This window comes from Phocoena sinus, chromosome 7 (genome assembly GCF_008692025.1).
Source record: "Phocoena sinus isolate mPhoSin1 chromosome 7, mPhoSin1.pri, whole genome shotgun sequence".
Classification (NCBI taxonomy): Eukaryota; Metazoa; Chordata; class Mammalia; order Artiodactyla; family Phocoenidae; genus Phocoena; species Phocoena sinus.
Window position 1 is genome coordinate 35,726,582 of NC_045769.1, and position 23,124 is coordinate 35,749,705.

The following is a 23,124-nucleotide window of genomic DNA, read 5'->3' on the forward strand; positions in this document are numbered from 1 at the left end:
CAGCAGGGCATGGGAACCCCTCTGGGCTTAACATTTGAATACACTAATCCCTTGCTAACCATGGGGGCTCCATTCCTGAAACATTCTCTGGCAAACTGGAGGATCTGTAACATCTCCTAGAAAATAGAAGAATTCATAGAAAAAAAAAATTGGTGCTAAATTTTTAACTGAAAACAAAACAAGCAAAATTCCTCTTTTGTTGATATTTAAAACAAGATGTTACTCTTATCTTGAATCCTCTTTTTTAATTGTTCAGGAAATATTGATGTAAAAATATGTCTCCTGAGAGTTTGTCAAAAGTTTTATTCTTGAAAGTCTATATTATTTTTAAAGGTTAAAACCTGCCTCTACTGAATTAAAATGTAATGTGTTTTTAACTCGCTTCGGCTTTGTTTTCTTTTTGAAAGACTCAGCAAATTGCCCACGTAACTCACCAACTGGCTTTTTCTGACCCCTGTTGAAGGTGGGGGACAGAGGTGTCTCACATCCCTTCATATTAAAAGGATAGAACAAATACAATTTCCTTTTTATGTGCTAACTGAATCATCCAACAGACCTGTCTACAAACTGTACGAGAGTTGTATTCTTTTGTTTTTAGGATATTGAACTGAATGAGCATAATATAGAAATTTGAAGATTTTAAAATTTTAGTGCAGAACTATGAAATAAAAACTAGGGTTAAGGCTTCCCTGGTGGCGCAGTGGTTAAGAATCCGCCTGCCAATGCAGGGGACATGGGTTCGAGCCGTGGCCTGGGACGATTCCACAGGACACGGAGCAACTAAGCCTGTGCGCCACAACTACTGAGCCTGCGTGCCTAGACCCTGTGCTCCACAACAAGAGAAGCCACCGCAATAAGAAGCCCACACATTGCAACAAAGAGTAGGCCCGCTCGCCGCAACTAGAGAAAGCCTGCGCACAGCAACGAAGACCCAACACAGCCAAAAATAAATAAAATAAATAAATTTTAAAAAATCACCCAAAACTAGGGTTAGTATAAGGTGTGTATATCCTGAGTGCTTCACTGCTAACAAGTATAATTCCTTTGTGAGATTCAGGAAAAGGCTCCCTTCTTCCAGCTGGGGATATTTTTAGACTGGTACAAAGCCCAACTGACCCCTTTACCCAGGCGCAACCAACATAGTCGTACATGGTGACCCTGATGCTGACAACTCTATGACTTCTGTGCAACTAGCTCCAGCCCTGCTTCAGCTTTTTCTCTGAGTGTTGCTGTTTGCAGACCTTACTGTGAAGGCAGAGATTGTGTCTCATTCTCCACTGTATCTTGGGAACCTGACACAGAACAGGCACTCACTCAACAAATAGTTTTTGGTTGAAAGAGTGAGTAAATTAAAAAATACTTAATGCAATTCTTTAAAAAGGTGAAAAGGGAAGGGCTATGGGAGAAACATAGCTAACTGTCCAAAACATTCTGTCACATTCAAACATTAGAAAACCTTTTTATTCTTGGGATCAATTATACTACATGACAATACACTGCTCTACTGGAATTTAGAAGAGATTAGAAGATTTAGAAGAGAGTATAAAATGACTTTGAAGATAGAGGCAGATCATTTAGAAGAGAGTATAAAATGACCTTGAAGATAGAGGCAGATCATTATGTGTTAATTTCTAAGGGTTTGGAGTGTAGAGGGCCAGAAATCAAGGAGACCAAGATAAGAAGTCTGCCTTGCTGATTTTCTTTTTTCATCTTGTGAGTGGCTAGTATTATGCTTTGAAAGAGTATAATTTAGGCGTGGCAGCAATCAGTTGCAGAACACCATTATGCTAACATTTCTAGAGAAAAAAGTTCTAAGAACTTGCTCTTCAGAATTTCTCAAGAGTCGGTTGGAGCCTACACATAGGATTTAAAGCGGGTCTAGTTGGTATGCATCTTTTCCTTCCTCTTCTAATTCTATCACCCAAAATTGAGTCTCCCAAGATGTTAACGACAGAAAGAACTTGGAATAGACACTGACAAATAGGCTGTAAACAGGAGCTGGGAGAGATATAAATCAGATAGCCTCGAGACTCTTGCATTTCTTATTTCTATGACACCATTGGATCTAGTAGCCTGTGTCAGTGTGTAAAAAGGCAATTTTAGTTTTGGTGAAAAAAGCAGCAAATGCTGTCCATTTCCATGAGCTGGAGTCCAGCCCAGGTCCACTCTAGCAGGACTTTGCCTCCGAGGCCTGCCAAGGCCCTCAGTGCCAGCCCAGGACCGGTAGCTGCCCGGATGGCTGGCCACGTAAGCTAACAGCCTCACACAGCCCTCTCCTGTACACAGAACAGCGATCTGACTTAAAGCAGCAAAGTACTATCAAACAAACACTTGCAGCCGTTAAAACCAAAACATGCAGTTTCTTCACAGACTGATCGCAACTTAACTTTCTGAGACTAAAGATTCACGTTCATTCAACTCGCGGGTCAACAGTCACTCAATGTGTTGAAATAATGACATTACAAAAGCAACCCTGAAATATCCAGATTTTAAAAAAAAATCAGCTTATTTCTCCTCATGAGATAGGTGCGTTTCTATTCCCTTTAAACTGGATACACGTTAAACCAGGCTTCCGAAAGAATGAAATTATCATTAACAAGATTTACCCAAGAGCTACCCAAATAGAAAAACGGTGTGCGCAATGATCTGTTGCAGGAACAAGGCTGAATCAAACATCTGTTAGGCTTTCCTCCCCTCCTTCTCCCCTCCCCAGTGGTTAATGCCATCTGAAGCGCTTAAGCTTTGCACATTCCTTCACTAATTAAATTCCTGCAAAGCTGTCTCATGAATCAGGTGCTTTGTGCAGCAAGAACACAGACCCAGCTTTTGTGTCGCTGGTGCCTGCCTCAGTACAGGTAGGAGCTGAACGTGCATTAGGCCCACTCAGGGCCCTTTTCAAAAAGGTCTTAAAAGTCCTGTTTTCCCCAAAGACTCTTCCTTTGTTTGTTTTTTTTAAATTTTTATTTATTTATTTTTTAACATCTTTATTGGGGCATAATTGCTTTACAATGGTGTGTTAGTTTCTGCTTTATGACAAAGTGAATCAGTTATACATATACATCTGTTCCCATATCTCTTCCCTCTTGCGTCTCCCTCCCTCCCACCCTCCCTATCCCACCCCTCCAGGCGGTATCCTGTGCCTTGCGGCTGCTTCCCACTAGCTATCTACCTTACGTTTGCTAGTGTGTATATGTCCATGACTCTTAAAAGTCCTGTTTTCCCCAAAGACTCTTCCTTTGTTTTTTTATTACCTGTTCCGTCAAAACTAAATGGACAAAAATAAATGAGGGGTTAAGTGGCATAGATAAAGATTTAAGAATGTGCAAGTACTAATTTTTCAGGGGACAGGGGCATTTCAGTAACCCAAGTGGAAATAAAGGGAGAGGGAACTGCTTTTTCCCAAAGAGAAGGCCAACTGCCTCAGATTCATTCATTCGACAAATAAATATGCATTGAGTGCCCCCTATATGTCCTCATTCTACAGGGCCCTGAAATTAAGGACAGGCTCAGTCCTACCCTCATGGAACTTCCATTCTACATCTCAGACCTTAGGACCCTTAGTCCAAAACCAGAATGAACAGTGGGATCCTTCCATGATCAGGAGGTGATATGGTCATTGAGGAGGCAGCGTCCCCATAGAAAGAAGTTTCCAACTGATGGCTACCTTGGGTCTGGATTTACGTGGGGACTGGATTTACCTTACTCAAGAGTGATTATTAAGTATATACTATGTATTATAGAATTAATGCTAAAAGCTACCTCCTTATTAAATGCCTAATATACACAAGGCACACTGCCAAGCACTTCATATGAATTCTCAGAATCTTCAAGATAGTGATTTCCCCCTCATTTTGCAGTTGGGGAAACTAATTCTTAGAGAAGTTGAGTTTCTCTAAAACTCTTTCTACTTTTTATTTTCTTATTACTATGCTTGAAGATAGGATTGGCTACAACAGCTATGACACAACACAAAGTGATGCTGTATATGATGACCAAAGAAGCCTGTCCCAGCACTCAGGAAGTCTCTGCAGTGGAGATTCAATAGGAAGGACTTGAAGCAAGTTCTGGATCATGTGGAAAGAAGCAGGAATGGAACCATGAAATCATTTAATTAGGGAAAATTAGATAAACAGGGACACAAAGGCATAGTGAGCCGAAACTGTTTCAAACGTCCTCCACTCTCCTCAAACCCTTTCTCTTCTAGGCTTGCTCTCTCCTCCTTCATGGAGAAAACAGACACCATCAACCTTCCCAGAACAGAAGGTTCTGAACACATACCTTTACTGGCATCTGCCCTGTCCTCCTCTTTTCCTCCAATTACTTCACAGTTGTTCTCTCTACCTCACTAAGACCAAAGCTCCCACCTATGTTCTGGGGCCATTAAGTAAACAGCAACCCTGTGGGGTGGCTGTGCATTTATGACTATAGGACTAGATGTATTAGTGGAGGCACCTGGCCTGAAAGAGAGTAGCTGCTCTACTCTCTAACCTTATTGCTTATAACTTCTGCCAAGCAGAACTGCCTACAAGGCTGTTTGTGCTCCATGTAACTTCATGCTCCTGTGGCTTTGAGAAAGTTTATCTCTCTGCCTAGAAAACCCTTCTGCCTCTTATCCACCTTGCTGACTTCTACTACTCCTTCAAAACTTAGCTCAATGGGCACAATATAGCTTAGGATTAAGAAAACTCAAAATAATAATAGCAAAGATATATGGATTTATATTTTTTCATACAAAGGGAATCCAGAGATAGGCAGTTCAGAGCTGTATGTTGGGTACCATGATCATCAGGGACTCAGATTCTTTATATTCTTCTGCTCTGCCATCCTTAGCCCTTGGATCCTATTCTCAAGTTTACCTAATGGTACAAAATGGCTGCTGGAGCCCCAGGTCACACACACGTCGATATTTCAGATGAGAAGGAAGAAGGAGGGAAAGCAAAGAGGACAAGTTCTAGCTGTCTGTTTTCCCTTTTAAGAAGTCTTCCTGACAAACTGATCAAAATGTCCATTTACATCTCAGTCACACGATCTTAGTCACATGATCATTAGCGAGAGTAAGAAATGTAATCTCTCAAGTGAGCATATTGCCACACTGAATAAAAACTGGCACTGGGTTAATAAGGAAGGGAGCAGATTGAGTAAGCAATCAGCAGTCTTTGCCTAAATACCACCTTCTCTTGTAAGCTTTCCTGAGTTGCTTTCTTGTTCCCCCCGGTTATGAGGCAAATTTCTGTGTGTTTTTTGCACCCCAGGCATGCCTCTGCAACAATACATATTACATCACGTTGTCATCATCTGGTTTGCTTGTTTCTCTCCTCCAGTAACTGTGAACTCTCTGATGGCAGGTACCATCTCCATCATATATGAATTTCCTACTAGCATGGGGCCTAGGAAATTAGTCCCTAAATAATTGATCATATTGCACCATATCTCTGAGCATCTCCCGGGCCTGGATTTTCCACTCTTGTCTTCCTTTTTTGGAGCATTGGTATTTGCACCGAGAAAACACTAAAAATATCTGGAAGGTTATTCCAAAGTGCTACAAGCTACCACTGTGACTGGTGCTGGTTTTAGAGGAAGAAGCACATGGTTTTGAAACCAGACTTAAAATAGTACTGAAATGCTGACTTCAATTTCCACTCCAATAGGTAATTCATTCGGTATCTGTTACTAGGGAACCGCCCAGAGCCTGGTGGGTGGCAAGGACAGTCTGAGCAGCCTGCTGCAATTGAAAAGGGTCAGAACATGTATTTAAACCAATCTTCCTTTAAATGACACTTCCATTTTCTACAAAGGCACATGGTTGAGGAAACAAAAAAAAATGAGATGGCGGCTAAGAACAAGATGGAGACATGGTCTCATAGCTCAAATGAAGTCACATTTTCATTAGAAGTCGGGCTCTGTCTTTTTGTGGGAAGAGGAAATCAAGAGAGACCATTCTCAATGAAGTACAGATGCCATCTGACACCACAGAATCCTCAGTGACTTCCCACCCTTCCTGATCTTTATGTCCTTCTCTCAAGTCTGTTTCCTTCTTACTATTTTTGCTGTCATCAAGCTCACGCGGGCCCTCGAAACAATCATTTGGATGCAATAATACCCTCTTACCTAAGACGCTGCGTCCTTACGCTTCACCCTCACCTTCTCCCCTGCCCTTCCCATCTAGTCCTCGCCTCCCACTCCCTTGTGTTCAGTCTTGGTCTCTTACGCATCTATGAGTAAGTTCCCTCAATCCAACCACATTGTAAATTACTTCTTACACTTCCTATTCCTCCAGGACCTAGTCCAGAGCTTGGCTCACCATATGGGCTAAATATTTGTTGACTGACTGACTCAGGGATGATGAATCCACTGAGCACAGCAGGCACAGACATATGGCCCCCCCAAGCTTCTAGAGGGCTGTGAAAATGGTTTAATATTCATTTCTTTTAAAATCAGAAGAAAAAAACTGACTATAATAATAATGACTGTCTAGTAATGAGTCCAGCCTGGATTGTATTCATCTCTTTACTAACACAGTCATAAAATAGAACTTTTAATATATCTTTTAAAATCTGGACCCATGAAGGCAAAGGTGCCTAGAACCCCTGAAAGTCATAGTGAGGCCCTGAACTAATTTTTCAGCACCTAAGTCAATCAAGCTCAAAGTAGGCACAAAAATAAAAAATTTTTGGTGTGCTTATTTTTGATGTGAATTTTCCTTGAACACTCTCCATTTCTCAGATTTTTATGCTGGTCCAGGGCTGATCACTAGTCCAGTAAGCGTGAAGGCTTCTTCCTGGATTTGATACATTGATGTATACGGAATCACACAATCACACAATCGCCTCTTTGATGGCTCAGTAAAAGGTGGAAGAGAGAAACTTTTCATGATATCTCTAAAATACACACCGTGTTCAGTCTGTGTGTTTAAAGACATAAAGTTCCCTTTCCAGTTTCTAAAACTCTGTGTCAGGACCAAATGAAATGTGTTTTAGCCGGCTCTTGGGTAAACACAGAAACGTAATCTTCCTCTCTTAAAGCCGAGCCTGCTTCACACACTGCATCTGTGTGTGTAATGTTTATTTAAGCATGCAAGGATTAGAACTTAAAACTGGTGTGAAAGCACTGGTAGGTGTTTTTTTTAAAGTACCTAATGATTTGAGAATTTACAATATTTTAAATTCTCCCAGATAACTTTTCCTTCCAGGTAATTTATATTCAACTTGAGTTGGAAATCAAGGAAATAATAACTGTGCTTTCTTTTCTCTTTTTTTTTTTGTAGGGGTGATGCCCAAGATATTCTGTAAAGCACTGATGGTATCCTGCAGTTAGGAGTTTCACTTCTTTTTACCTAAACATAATTGTCTCTAACCCAAATAAAATCCAGAAGATAAGCTGACTTTTCCTTTGTGCCATAAGTTATAATCAAGGCCATTAACTAATTTGTTTTTTCTGTTAAAATGTCACCTGCCCCTTTTTAACATTATAGCCAATTTACATAATTTGAAGCTACTTTTGCAGGTACCTAAATGGTCACTTTTGTATCTTCATAGACCCTCTGGGATTTACTTTTCTATTCTTTATGTCTTCCTTCTCATGCAGCATGACAGTGATTTTGAAATAGCACCTGGCGTAGTCCCATGCTTTTGGGTGGTGAATGCCCCACAGATATTCATCTGCATGATGGGATGACTCTTCTCGTTCTGAAGGTCAGGGATTCCAATTCCACAGCTCCCCTCCATGGCGCTTCTCGTTTTAACTGCCCTGGCCATCAAGATGAGGTCTCCCTTGAGGCTCAGCCAAGAATCTCTTTTGTCCTCCTTCTTCCCTGGCTTCCTTTGACTTTGTCCTTCACAAACCTGGAGAATAATTTCTCAGCATCTTGCTAAATAAAGTCCTCTTAAACCATAAGTCCAAGTGAAGTCCTGCTTTAGCTTCCGCTTCTCCAGCCCAATCTCTTGTCCTACTAGACTCACTTTCTACCTTTAAAAAATGTTTAAATGGCATAGCCATGCAATGGACTATTATTCAGCCATAAAAAGGAATAGAGGGCTGATGAAACTCCATGTGGATGAAGCTTGAAAACATGCTAAGTGAAATAAGCCGCAAAAGGTCACATATTATATGAATCTATTTATATAAAGTATCCAGAACATGCAAACCCATTGAGACAGTGGCTGGAGGCAAGGGGGAATGGGCAGGGACTGCTTAATGGGGCATGGGTTTCTTTTGGGGTGATTAAACTGTTGTAGAATTCGATGGTGGTGTTGGTTACATAACAGTGTGAAACGTACTATATTCCACTGAACTGTATACTTTAAAACGATAAAAATGAGGAATTTTATGTTATGCATATTTTAACACACACACACACACACACACACACACACACAAAATGCTTAAACAGTTCCCTGAAGCCCTTCCATTTTTATGTGCAACCCCTTTTAAATGCAGTGATGAAGATGGTGGACTTCTAAAGGCCTGACTGGGCATTGCGATAAAAAGATTGCAGGGCTTCCCTGGTGGCGCAGTGGTTGAGAGTCTGCCTGCCAATACAGGGGACACCGGTTCGTGCCCCGGTTCGGGAAGATGCCACAGAGCAGCTGGGCCCGTGAGCCATGGCCGCTGAGCCTGTGCATCCGGAGCCTGTGCTCCGCAACGGGAGAGGCCACAACAGTGAGAGGTCTGCGTACCGAAAAAAAAAAAAGGTTACCTCTCGAGTGACCAGAGACATAGTTCAATGGACAGAAGACACGACTAAGTGCAAGGCACTGAATTTCATTTATTCGTCAACAAATATTTGTTCAGCACATACTCTGTGTTATGTTCTAGGTCTCATACTCCAGGGGCTGGAGATACAACCATGTGGACCTTTCATATATGACCCTGGTCCTCAGGGAAGCTGCAGTCCAGCTACTCCTTTCCATGACTTTATGAGAGTAAAGAGTCAATTTATTCTCTGACCTTCATTTGACAAACAAAAGCAGGGGATAATAATACTTCATCATATTTACCCTTACAACCCACAGGGTTATGCAAGGATTAAATGAGATAATGCATGTGAACATAATTTGTATTTTATAAAGCATCAAACAAAAATTAGACATTAATATTATATTATTCTAGTTTAACCTTGACTTTTTTCATAACAGTACTGCATCTCAGTTATGAAACTGGTGTGGTGTCTCTTTATAACATTTATAGGTGCTGGGGGAGCAGGCTTCCTATTATAGATATGATATATGGCCATTGTAGAAAATTTAGCAAATGCAGAAAGGTACATTTTAATCAGCTCTTATCCTCCTCACAGATATGTCCCCCGCCCACATTTTAGCCTATGTCCTTAGGCAGCGATAGATCAATGGGTTAAGGCAAGGATGATGTTGGAGACAGGCTCCATCTCTAACTATTGAACTTTGGGGAGGCATCTCACATCTCTAAGCCTCAATTACTTACCTATAAAGTGGAGGAAATAACACTCACTACCTCCTACTTGTGAGGATTAAATGAGGTACTCGATGTGTATCACTTGACAAAGTATTTACTACATTATACACACACACGCGTACATATATATTGATAAATATATATCTCATACGTATGTCATTCACACATGTGCAGAGATAAATATAGAATTTACTGTTTGCTTCTTGTTAGTGAGGCAGCAATAAACACATCTATCTCCATCCGTGCCTTAGCTCATTACGGAACTACTTAAATGAGCCTCCCAAGTGTATTATAGTGGAAATTCTTTTAAATAAAAATATTCAACCTCTTCAAAGAGTAGAAGATTTTATAATCTGTGTACAGAGGTTTCCAGATTCTGTGCTGTTTATAATTCTTTTTTTCCTGTAGTAGGTGAAACAATTCACGTTTTAACAGATGGCCCTCTGAGCGCCTTTTAGACGGAACTGTTTGTTTTTAGCAAAAGTCCTTGATGTGCATATGACCTCTTTGGGGGTAGGGTTTGAAAGGACAGTGAAACACACCATCCAAACAAACCTTGTAAGAAATTAATCAGAATTGGAGCGGGAGCAGAAGAGAGGAGTCTGGAGAGGAAAAGCTAGCAGGGCAAGTAGAAAGAAGGAGCAAAGAGAACAGGCAGCAAGCAGGATTCTGGGTTCTGATAAAACGTTGTGAATGAGACCTTTCCAGGGGTGGGTTAAACAAAGGATGTTTAAAAACTTGAATTCCTAATAGTCTAAGTTTATGTGTGTGCTGCTGAAAGGTGAGCACCATCCATTACTCCAAAACTTCAATAAAGTCTTCTATGCCCTTAAATACCTTGGGTGAATGGATTAAGGGCACATGAAGGAAAGGGATTGAGCTCCACATCTGGGCTGGTGTGTAGCAAAGAAAACTGTATATCCATAGAAAATGAGATGTGAGATTAAGATGTTAAGATGAGCAGAAATTCAGAGCCAGAACAAACTATGAGGCTATGGTTTGGTCCCTCCCACCCCCCAAAAAATTCATGTCCACCAGAAACCTCAGAATGTAACAGTATTTGGAAACAGTGTCTTTGTATATATAATTAAGGATCTCCAGATGAAATCTTCCTAGATTTAGGGTGGGCCCTAAATCTAATGACTGGTGTCCTTATAAGAAGAGAGGACATAGAAGCACAGAAAAAAAGAGGGCAACGTGAAGGTGGAGACTGAGATTGGAGTTATGCCCCTATAAACCAAGGAATGCCTGGGGCCAGCGGAAACTAGAGAGGCAAGAAAGGATTCTTCCCTGGAGCCTTCAGAGCGAACTGCTGACACCTTGATTTCAGACTTCTGGGCTGTAGAACTGTGAGATAATAAACTCTGTTGTTTTAAGCCACCCAGTTGATTGGAACTTTGTTACCACAGCCCTAGGAAACTAATACACCTCCTGGAAACTTGCCAAAATCTCCGGGTAGGCATGAACTTCCCATAGCCCATCAACAACCTAAGGATGAAACTGAACTAAAAACTGTACCATGATCTTTCCAGTTATCGTTCACCAATCTGATCGTAACACTCTCCGATCAAATAGGCCTTTCCATTGTTGACTCCTATCACCTACAGAACATATGCAGCCTACCTGTCTAGCCTCAACTTTTGGCAGTCCTATCATTCACCTCTTGCATTTTAAGTTTCAAATTTATAAAGTAATACTGAACTCTGAAAATGCCTCGCTTGTTCACTCCTCCCTGCTTTTGAACCTACTGTTCTCCCTGTTGGTCAAGACTAATTGGTAAATGCCCACTCAGCTTTCAAGCCTCCTCTGGGCAGCTTAACTCCTGCAGTCTGGCTTCTTCCATGTATCCGATGTAATATATATGAGATATAGATAGATATAGATATGGATATGGATATAGATGTCCATTGTGGTAGATTTCAAATGGTATTTTATTTGCTTGTTCTTATAGCTGCTTTTTGTCTTCTCAGAGAATGTGAGTTTTCATCCTTGTATCCCAATGCTGACACAGCGCCACCGTGCTAGGTGGTTTTATGTAGCGGCAAGTGAACTGAAGTCATAAGACCCGGTTTGAATGCAGGCATCCCCACGGTCGTTGGTGTGGCCATGGCAGACGCTGGTAACAGAGTCGGTCCTCCATTTTCCCTGCTAACAAAACCCCGATTTTGTTCAGGTGTGTGGCAGAGATTCTTCCATCTCGAGGAAGGTGGACCCAGCTGCTAACCCAGAGGTGGAAAATATAACTCAGTTCTGGACAGTGAAATGTAAGAGGCAGTCTATGGGGTCTCCAAGAAGAGGTTTCTCCTCCCTGACAAGAGGAAGGTGTGCAGAGAGATCCCCAGCCTGCCCCTCCTCTGAGTGGGCGTATGGCGATGCTGTAGCCTTCTCACACACCTGAGAGGAAGTCAGCTTAATCACAGAGCCATGCATCTTGGGTCCCGACCTGACCGTGGAGCCACCCGGCCATCGCCAACAATGCCCCCCACCCTACTTTTTGTTATGGGAGAAAAATGAACCCATGCTTGTTGAAGCTTCTGTTGGCCAAGTATGCCAGTGCTTGAAGCCAAATTCACTTTTGTCTGATATGATCACCTTGAATAATTTAAGTCACTTAACATCTTTGAACTTCAGTTACAGTGTGGCTCATAATCCCTCTCTACATCCAACCGCCAATACAAGCTCAAATCGAAAAGCATGCATAATGTTTACCTTTAACAATAAGGGGTTACATTTATTGGGTATTCCATGGGAATTCTTCTAAGAGCTTTACTTGTATTATTTTATTTCATCCTCACAATAACCTATAAGGTGCTATGTCAAAGAAGTCTTTGCCTACCCCAGGCTCACAAAGATTTCCTATTATATCTTCTGCTTAAAGTTTTACAGTTTTAGGTTTTATTTTTAGATCTGTGATTCACTTTCAGGAAAGTTTTGTACATGGTGTGAGTTATATATCAAAATTCATGTCTTTACATATGGATATCCAATTGTTCCAACACCACTTATTGAAAAAAATCATCCTTTCTCCACCTTTGTTGAAAAGAGAGAAAAACAAATATTTTCCTTTATCTTTGCACCTTTGTTGAAATGTACAATATACTTTTACTGAAATATACAATGGTCCATGTATGTGCATGGGTCTCTCTTCAGTTCCCCTGGTCCATTTGTGCATCTTTACCAGCTGTCTCGCTCCCATAGTTTTATAATAAGTCTTGAAGTTGAGAATGTAAGTCCTTTAGCTTTATTTTTCTTTTTCAAAGTTGTTTTGGCTCCTCCAGGTCCTTTGTATTTCTTCATGAATTTTAGAACTAGCTTGTCAATGTATACAAAAAAAGGCTGCTGGGATTTTCATCAGGACTGTACTAAATCTGTAGATAAACTTAGAAAGAACTAACATCTTAACAATGTTGAGTCTTCCAATCCATGCACATGGCATGTATCTCTATTTAATTAGGTCTTCTTTGATTTTTCTTAGAAATGTTTTCTAGTTTTCAGTTTATACGTATTATATATCTTTTATGAGATTTATCCTGAAGTCATATTTTTATGCTAATAGAATTGACTGTTTTAAATTGTCAATTTCCAATTGCTCATTGCTAGTATATAAAAATAAAATTGACTTTTGTGTATTGATCTTATATCCTGAAATGTATTAGTTCTAGTACTTTTTTTGTCAGTTCCTTCAGATTTTCTCTGAAGATGGTTAGAGTCATCTTAGAATTCAGACTATTTTACCCCTTCCTTTCCAATATGGATGCCTCTACTTCTTTTACTCACCTGGCTGCCCTGGCTAGAACCTCCAGTACAGTGTCGAACAGTAGTGGTGGGAGGGAATATCCTTGCCTTGTTCCTGATCTTGGGGGCAAAATATTCAGTCTTTCACCATTAGGTATGATATTAATTATAGGATTTTTAGGTAGATTCCATCCATTCTTAGTATTTTCCAGGGAGTTTTTATTAAGATGTATGTTGGATTTCATCAAATGTTTTTTTTGCATCTATTGAAATGGTCATATGATTTTTCTTTAGTCTACTGATATGGTAAAATACATTGAATGACCGTCAAATTATAAATCAACCATACATTCTTCATATAAACCATACTTGGCCGTGATGAATTATTGATTATTACTGATTATATATTTTTGAACTCAAATTGCCGAAGTTTTGTTAAAAATTTTTGCATCTATGTTCATGAGGGATTTGGTTTATAGTTTTCTTATAATATCTTTGCCTGGTTTTGGTATCAGAATAATTCTGCCCTCATAGAATGAGTTGGGGAGTATTCCTCTCTCAATTTTCTGGAAGATTTTATGTGGAACTGGTATTATTCATTGATTTGAAACCTTCCTTTTCTTTAATATAGACATTTAACACGATAAATTTCCCTCTAGGTACTACTTTTAACTGCATCTCACCAATTTTGATATGTTGTGGTTTCATTTTCATTTAGTTCAAAATACATTCTAATTTCCCTTTTGATTTCTTCTTTGACACATGAGTTTTTAAAAGAAATGTGTTATTTGAAATCCAAATATTTCAGAATTTTCCAGAGTACTTTGTACTATTGATTTAAAATTTAATTCCACTGTATATAAGATACTTTTTAACCTACTGAGACTTATTTCATGGTTCAGAATGTCTATCTTAGTAAATGTTCTATATATACTGGAAAAGCAGTATTTGGCTGTTAGTGGTGGAGTGTTCTATAAATATCAATTAGATCAAGTTTGTTGCTAGTATTGTTCAAGTCTTCTATAACCATTTTTATTTTCTATTTGTTCTATCAATTATTGATAAAGGGGTGTTGAAATCTCCTAGTATAATTTTGATGTGTCTAGTTGTCTTTGCAGTTATATTTGTTTTTGCTTTGTATATTTTGAAGCTCTGTTGTTAGGTACATAAACATTAGTTACCAACTGATATGTAACAAATTACTCTTAAACTAAGCCTGTTAAAACAGCAAACATTTATCATCTCACAGTTTCTGTGCGTTGGGAATGCAGGTGTAGCTTAGCTGGATGCCTCTGTCTCAGGGCTTCTAATGTGGAAAGAAATATCTAATTCTTGATTTTATAAAGAGAATACTAATTAATCAATCATTTTGCTTTATATTCTATATATTCCATACAGGTCTAGTTTTGACTGTTCAATCAAGTTAATTAACTTGAAATTCTACCATCAATCATATTGTTGTAATCTTTCTCATAATCCTTACTTTTGACTCATTTCTGACTCCACCCAATAATTTTTCTGAAAATGAGAGACACGAGCTGCCCAGCAGCAGAACCCCCCTGGCCCAACCAAATATGCAGAAGTCTTCACTGTAGAGCTCACCCCTTCCACTAGAGCAGTTGAAAAGGCAGATATTCACTTTCCTTTCCTGGACGGCTGAGGTATGCACATGTGACCTTGACTCAGTCAGATATATGCACCCACTGCTCTCTAACTTGGGACAGTGAAGAATTCTGATTGGGTGGAGGGGGCAGCAGCCATGCCCTTTATTCAGAGAAAACAGATGGCAGCAGTAGCATTCAGAGTCCAGAGCCTGCTGAGCACTCAGTGAAAAGTGGCAGCAGCAGTGGTGTCCTCTCCCTAGGCTGTCTGTGGCAGGATTTTGGCCATGGTTCTCGTTGACTATCCTTCCAATGTTTCTCACTAGTACATTGAGTTATTATCTCATCCCCACCCCCCGTTTTTTTTTTCCCACCCCCACTTTTTTGTAATCTTTATTGTCTTTATCCTCTATATCACATCTGGTTATAAATTCTTTCATAATAAGGATTCTTTGGTTCCAAGCACCAGAAACCTATTCTGGTTTATTAAGCAGAAAAAAAAAAAAAAAATTAGAAAGGTAGTAGTAGCTCACAGAACTGAAGGGAAGGTTGAAAAGCCAGCCTGGGGAAAAACCAGACTGAGAAGGGAACAGCAATCAAGGTAGCTCTGGAGGATGTGGTAGCAGGAATTAGTCTATAGCCCTTAATTAGAGCTTAATTCACCAAGGTCCCAGCCTGAGAAGGAATCAGTGGCAACCATTTTATTTTCTAATCAGTTAACACAAAATTGGTCTAACCTAGCTCATGAGCCTGTCCTTTTGTTTGGGGACAGCAACATGCCTTGATTGATGGTCTTACCAAGGGCCCACAAAGGGCGGAAGGGTAATTCACCAAAAGGACATCAACAAAGGAGCAGATTCTAGGTAGCCAAAAATGTAAATAAATAACATGTCATAAATGATTAAATGTACAGATACACAACACTTTAAAAATATTATATATAATCCTGGGTATCTATCCTTTTGTTTCCAACGTTGAAACTCTCAAAAACAAGTTGATTTTCCTCCGATTAAGAAAAAAAACGTTATTGAATGAACTTCATAACAAGATGAATGGGCTTGTAAAGGGCGAACCATGACTCTTTCTACTCACGGGCCGGGAGGGACAAGTCAATGTCACAGATGCCTAAGGTCACTGCAAGACGCTGGGCATCCCCAAGTGTTTTGCAAGAGCATGGCACTATCTGTAGTGTGGGTCAGAGAGAAAAACAGAAACGCAGCAAACAGGTACATGCATTTATTTTGCTGTTTGCAATAGCAGAAATTAAATTTTGTAGTAACTCACCTGAGGCTGTAAAGGGATCATTAGGTTTTCAAGGCTTCAGTAAATTTTCTTAAAGCCCTTTGGTTCCATTTGGAAGGGAAAAAAAATAGCATGAGAATATTTTGATCACTGTCCTGGAGCATGAAACCTGATTTAATACCCAAAGGTCACTGCACTGTTTTATTGTAGTAAACATTTCACTTCATGTTAAGAAGTTACAGGGTAAACTGAACTGCAGTTGGGGCAGCCCTGATTGTTATGGTCTGCGATTTAGGTTCTCTGTCCTCCACGATATTGTTTGTACTGTACTAAAGAGTTCTGCAGGGCTTCCCTGGTGGCGCAGTGGTTGAGAGTCCGCCTGCCGATGCAGGGGACACGGGTTCGTGCCCCGGTCCGGGAAGATCCCACGTACTGCGGAGTGGCTGGGCCCACGAGCCATGGCCCGCTGAGCCTGCGCATCCTGAACCTGTGCTCCGCAACGGGAGAGGCCACAGCAGTGAGAAGGCCCGCGTACCGCAAATAAATAAATAAATAAATAAAAAGAGTTCTGCAAGGAAACCTCATGACAGCTATTTCCCCTGAGACTTCTCTGGAAATAAGATACACATCTCATGTGGCAGTCCCAGCAAAAAGCATTTAAAATAACTAAATATCTCATCTGTTTCCATCCATCCGAGTTCTCTAATCTCTTGTGCTTTCTCTGTGTCCTTCTCACACTGGGTACTGGCATGTCCAGGGGTTGAATGTGTGTCTGGAGCACCCTGGCCCATCTCCCCTGACAAAGTTGGATGTTAGGGCAATGCACCTCTTTTGTACTATTTTGAGCAAAGTTGTTGTGAAAGCTGTTGTTTAAGGGAAGTTACCCATCCAGGATTTGGAGAGGAAGCTGCTGGGAGGAAGGGATATTTAAAATGGATCATAAGGGACAAGTGGGGTTTGCTGGGGAAAGTGAGAGCAATGGGGATGGAAAATGGGAGAACTCTGCAGATGGGGAAGAGGGTCCTGCTTGTGCTTGAAACTGGACGTGAGAGACAGCATGGCCCTTTCTGCAATCTGCAAAGGCTCAGAGTGTGTGTGAATGTATATGTGTGAGTGGTACGTGAGTGTGTGTGTACGTGTGCACATATGTGTGCATGTGTGAGCATATGTTTGAAGGTGTATCTGGCGGGCGCCGGCAAAAGGTGAAGCTAGAGAGATGAGAACCTTACTGGTACCTATTTGGTAATGTCTGTGATTTTAGTTCTTCATTCATAAATTAATAAAGCTTCCCACCCCCCAGCGCCCCTACCCAGAGGACAAATGAGGCATTACAACTGGCTTCCAACAGCAAAAGCCTTTTCAGGGAACACTTTCCGGTCTGTCTTGTTAGCCCTTGTTTTAAAATCAGACTTTAAAATCAGACCACCCACTCACTCATCTTGAATCTGAAACCTTGAGCCTCCTAGCAACTCAGAGCAGTAATTGTGTGTTCCTTCTCTCTGTGACAGTATGTTCCAGCTCCCTGCAGGCCTCACCCACCTGAATTCTGCTCCCCTTTTAACTGACTACACTATGGAATTGGAATAGGTTGTTTCCTACATGTGCTAGTTTACTGAATATTTTTATATGTAAGGTGGCTGCTCTTAATTTAAAAATAAATGTATAGAACAATTACATATATCGCTCTCAAAAAAATATAGTTGTCTTTGAATTAACGTCCTTGATTAAATTTTTGGAGATCAGTGGTCCTTAGAAGCAAGAAGATATTCCACGCTTGCTACAGATACTCTAACTAGTTGCCTTGCTTACAGGGAGAGTTATGGAATTTTCCTTTCATACGCCTTATCTGGGTTTACACACAACTGAAACATTTTCTTGAAGCAAGAGGGCAAGACTTCTAGGCACGCCTGGATGCGGTAGCCATAGCCTGGCTCATTTTATGTCCTTTCTTTGTTTTCCCCTTTTGTTCTTCACATATTTCTAATTTATGCTATCTTGCTATTTTTTATGTATCCTCTCAAAGCCCCTTAAATCCATTCTGAGACAAAGTAGAGTATAAATTAAAAAAAATAAGTAGTATGAAAAAACATAAAATAAATCATGTACTACATATTTAAGCATAACATACTGTTTTTTCAGCACTGTGAGGGATTTTAGTTCATTTTATAGTTAAGGGGGCTTGAGACTGAGAAAGGAGGGGTACGGCCAGGTCTCGGGAATATCAGTCCTGTATTTCTTTCACTACATCACAAATTCTAAAAGACGATTTTCTTCTGGAATTCGGAAAAATATCTATTGGGTTGGCCAAAATGTTCATTCTTATGGAAAAAACCGAACAAACTTTTTGGCCAATCCAATACAAACATCCCAAAGTAGATTCCATAGAAAGAGAAGGTTTCCCTCTACTCCGTTTTCATTCCTCAGGGACTCCTGAGTGCTTCAGTCAAATTCAACCGCAGACAGGAAAGGGGCTGACATGTGCCTGTGAGCTCCCAGAAAAGCTAGACCCCAGACCACGGCTGCAGTGAGGGGCCCCAGGCAGCCAACCCTCCCATCAGGCAAGTTCAAAGAGAGACAGAGAGAGAGGAGTTTGGCTCCAGCTCTGGGAGATTAAGTAGCCCCTTCCAGGCTGCAGGGTGGCCAGGGGAGCAGCCATTAGGAGATGCATGTCCATTTGGGTTATGAAGTGGGGCAGTGCTTAGGGGATGAGGTTGTGACGCATATAAAATAATGCTATTGCGAGACAGGCAGGTTTGGAAATTACAGGATATTTAGAAAAAGGGTTCTACTTCTTCCTATGGGTTTACACTAGTGCTTCTAAACTTATTCCCTCTTTTGTTTTTAAAGGCAAAAAATGTTCTCATGAACACTTGAGAATAGGTTCATTGATGGCATTTTGAAAAACATTGATTTAGGTTGTACTTTCTCTGAGAATCGATATTTGTCCTTGGGAGAGGGTGTGTGTGTGTGTGTGTGTGTGTGTGTGTGTGTGTGTGTGTGTGTTTGTGCGTGCGTTCATGTCACACCACACTGATTCCCTCCTACGGAGTGATTTCCTCAGGACCAGAAGCTGGCTCTATAGTGATTCCATGCACTCACAGCCCTCCACCAAGGATGTCACAGAGGATGCAGCAGCAGGTGGAGATGACTGCCCACTGCCTCGCTCCCATCAGGAAGTGCGGTAAGGCAGGCGTTGCAAGAGGAACATGCCAGGGCTGGAGGGATAAGGAAGAGGATGTCTCCGAAGCAGAGAGCAGACCAAGCTTGCATAAGCACATCTCCTTTCAGGGTACAGAGCAAGAGAGGTAGTGATTGGGCAGTGGGGGAAGCAGGTCTGCACCTTGGACAGCAGACAGTGAGACAGGTGACCTTCGTCATGCTGAAGGCAGTGAGGGGTAATGGTGCAAACTGAGGCACTCATTCCCTCTTTCTGCGGTGTTTCTAGGTGGCCTCTTTTACAAAGGATGTCCAAGACAGTCAAGAGAAAAGAACATAAAGTCTAATTTTTATGGGCGATATAAAATAGACATATCAGCATACCATTCAATATTATAACCTGAAAACAAAGACCAATTGAAAAAATTAGCTCCTAAACAGGATTTATGTTTAAATAAATGGGCACTAATGTACATAGGAATCACCTGGGCATCTTGTTAGATGGCAGGTCCTGAGTGGGCAGGTATGGGCGGGGCCTGAGACTCTGCATTTCTAATGAGCTCCCGGGTGAGGCTGATACTATTGGTTCATGGACCACACACTTTGAATAGCAAAGTATTTTCCAGTCTCAGTTTAAAAAAAGAAACCGAGAAACCTGTACCCTTCTAATAGATTATCTAACAGATTCAGAATACCTGCCTTCTTCAGAAATTTTTATTTTTTTCTCTTGTGTACAATATTGTTTATCTGTATTTGCAATTATTAATAACAATATAACAATCCAACATTTATTAAGTGCTTAGCACATGCCAGGGACTAATTTAAGTACTTTATTTGTATTAACTCATTTAGTTCTCACAACAACCATCAGAGTAGCTTCTCTCATTATCCCCATTTTACAGATAAGGAAACTGAGGGAAGCTGATAAGGGAAGTATATTCCTAACAGTTCTTTTGGTTTTTACTAAATGAGATTTATTTTAATCTGCATTTACAATTCAAACACGATAGATGTCTATCATTTTGAAAATAAAATCCAAGACTTTTGTCCTTCTGAGACAGTCTATTAAGCTATAATTATCTTCACTTTGGAGGTTAAGAACCAACAACTTTGCCTGATTCATCCAGATAATTGAGGGAAATTATCCAGCCTCGTTTCAGCCCACACATGTATTGAATAAACCATGAAGTTTCCAAATGATCATCTGTTATCACTCTTTCTTGCTAGGGAAAAAATTAAAGTATCAAAAGGTATTTGCCTGCATTTCGCATTCTGGCCATTCTAGCCATAACAATACAGCCATGGATTGGTGCATGGGCTCTACCTAGAGAGGACAACTGCCTCTGAAACAGCTTGACCTGAAAGTTTGCCCAAAGGGCAGTTCTGTATAGGATGGGGTAAAGCATCTCCATCATATCTTTAATTTGGAGAAATGTAGGTGCTAATTACAAAGTAGGTCACATGGTCAATCTGCATTCCAAATGAAGAAGAGCCTCCCCTTTTGTCTGGTGTTTTTTTCTGTTTGGGAACGTCTGGAACAAGGAGTATCTGGGTGGCTAAGAAGATAGTTATTCCTTTGTCTCCTTACCACGAATCCTCGTTACTAAGAGTAATTGGTGCCAGTCTCTTCCAATCTTAAAGAGTCAAATGAATACAACATACCAATAGAATTCGTTTGGTTATATCCAGTGCCTTGCCTACCACTATCCTTTAGACTTAAGCTGGAATAACATATCTATTCAATTAATATATTTCTGTTTGGAATTACTTCTTGTGCTACATACCACCTCCACCTCCCAATTTGTGCAAGACAGGTACGAATTTTTGCCTATTAATTGCTCAATTTGGTGGAAAATGTAAGGCATTTTATAAGGTCCCTTAGCCTCTCAGTGATGGAGCCAGCAAATTATGAAAGACACAAAAGTAACTTTCGACTCCTGTTTTCAATACACATTGTTCGCATCTAAACGTTTATGTAAGCATATTTTATATATAAGTGAATGTTTTTAATTGCTCAGAAATACATTCTAGCCCTATAACTGAATTCAGAAAAGTCCTCTAATGATTATGAAACTTTAGCAAACATTTTAATATATTAGCTTAATAAAGAAAAGGCAATTCATAATTCTCAAACCTTTAATTCAGCATCTACAAGCTACTAAAATTTTCTAATATGGTCTCTATGAGACAAGTTATTGAGTGTATTTTTGTTCATTTTTTTTTCTTTTCTCTTTTTTTTGCGGTACACGGGCCTCTCACTGCTGTGGCCTCTCCCGTTGTGGAGCACACGCTCTGGACGCGCAGGCTCAGCGGCCATGGCTAATGGGCCCAGCCGCTCCGCGGCATGTGGGATCCTCCCGGACCAGGGCACGAACCCGTGTCCCCTGCATTGGCAGGCGGACTCTCAACCACTGCGCCACCAGGGAAGCCCTTGTTCGTTTATTTTTGATTCCCTGATGCAAATGTCATCATTGTTTTGTTAACATCAACAATGTAAAGTCACTAGGTAGCATCAGATTTGCAATAAGATGAGTTACTTATGCTAAATAACTTCAATATAGTAATATAAATACAGGTTTTACTTCCTTTAACTACTCAGTCATGACTATCTTGTTGTGTAAACCACAATCTCCTTTCTTTTTGTTCAGTCTGTATGGGGTAAAGGTAGATCTAATTAAAATAATTTGTCATAGCTTGTATTCTAGTCAGCAAGGTCACCTAGATTTCTACTTCGTAAGTTACCTAAAAGAACAACTTTCAAGATTGTTTACTTTGAACAGAATATTGATAACAACATTCACTATGTCATGCCAATCAGAAGCTCTGAGAGGTGATTATATATCTTTGATGAATTTTTAAAGGGGCAGGAGGGAGCAAGGAATGTTTACCTAAGGAAAACTTAGTAGACAAAAAGAGAAAAAAATCTTTAAACATCGTATTCAGGAAGAGAAACCATTTTTTAATTCTTTGTCGGTAGAAAAAAAGATATAAACACAACTGACTGAAGGACTACTCAGATAAAGCTAATAAAGTTCTTTTCAGAATTAAATTAAAAAAAAAAAAGAAACTGAGAAGAAAAAAAAGAAGACCAAAGAAATAAAAGCTGCAGAGACAAAAATGGCAACGAGTAAAAGAAGGAGAGGAAAATAAAAATGAGCAAAGGTTATAATAAAAAGGGGAAAGGATCCAGCCTGTCACCCCTCCTTCCAAATTGCCTTTATAGGGATTTCCCTGGTGGCGCAGTGATTAAGAATCTGCCTGCCAATGCAGGAGACGTGGGTTTGAGCCCTGGGCCGGGAAGATCCCACATGCTACGGAGCAACTAAGCCCGTGCGCCACAACTACTGAGCCTGTGCTCTAGAACGCGTGAGCCACAACTACTGAGCCCACGTGCCACAACTACTGAAGCCCGCACGTCTAGAGCCCATGCTCCAAGACAAAGAGAAGCCATCGCAATAAGAAGCCCGCGCACAGCAATGAAGAGTAGTCCCCGCTCGCCGCAACTAGAGAAAGCCGGCACGTAGCAACAAAGACCCAACACAGCCAAAAATAAATAAATAAATAAATAAAACAAAAAACCAAATTGTCTTTATAGACACGAGTTCTTAGTTTACCATCTTTGCCTAAAGCCTTTCCATCATTGAGAAGGCTGGTAGTAACCAGCACACAATCAAATGCTACCCGATTCTTTATCATTGATTTTGAAGTCACAGTGAAGAGGGTGCACCATGAACACTGAGTCTATCTGGGAGCAGCAGGCATGATAAGTACCCCTAATGCACCTGTAGAAAACAAAGGAGTCTTGATGCTTCCCCTTTCAAGTAATAAAATAGCAGAGCAGTGTGACAGTGCAAACATCCTCTAGTCAACTTGGAAGAGCCGCAAAGATGGATTCATGTGAGGATTTATTTGCCTTTACCATGTAGCTTGGCTTTACCAAACATGGATATGGTATTCCCAC

General features: G+C 40.5%; 1 long non-coding RNA gene across 1 annotated transcript; it reads left to right on the top strand.

Moving 5' to 3' along the window:
• The first annotated feature begins 688 nt into the window (after positions 1–688).
• On the top strand, positions 689–22,566 carry LOC116756457. The gene is made up of 3 exons (XR_004350652.1): positions 689–812; positions 4,883–4,888; positions 22,525–22,566. It is a non-coding gene; the product is annotated as an uncharacterized LOC116756457 (long non-coding RNA).
• Positions 22,567–23,124: the final 558 nt, after the last annotated feature.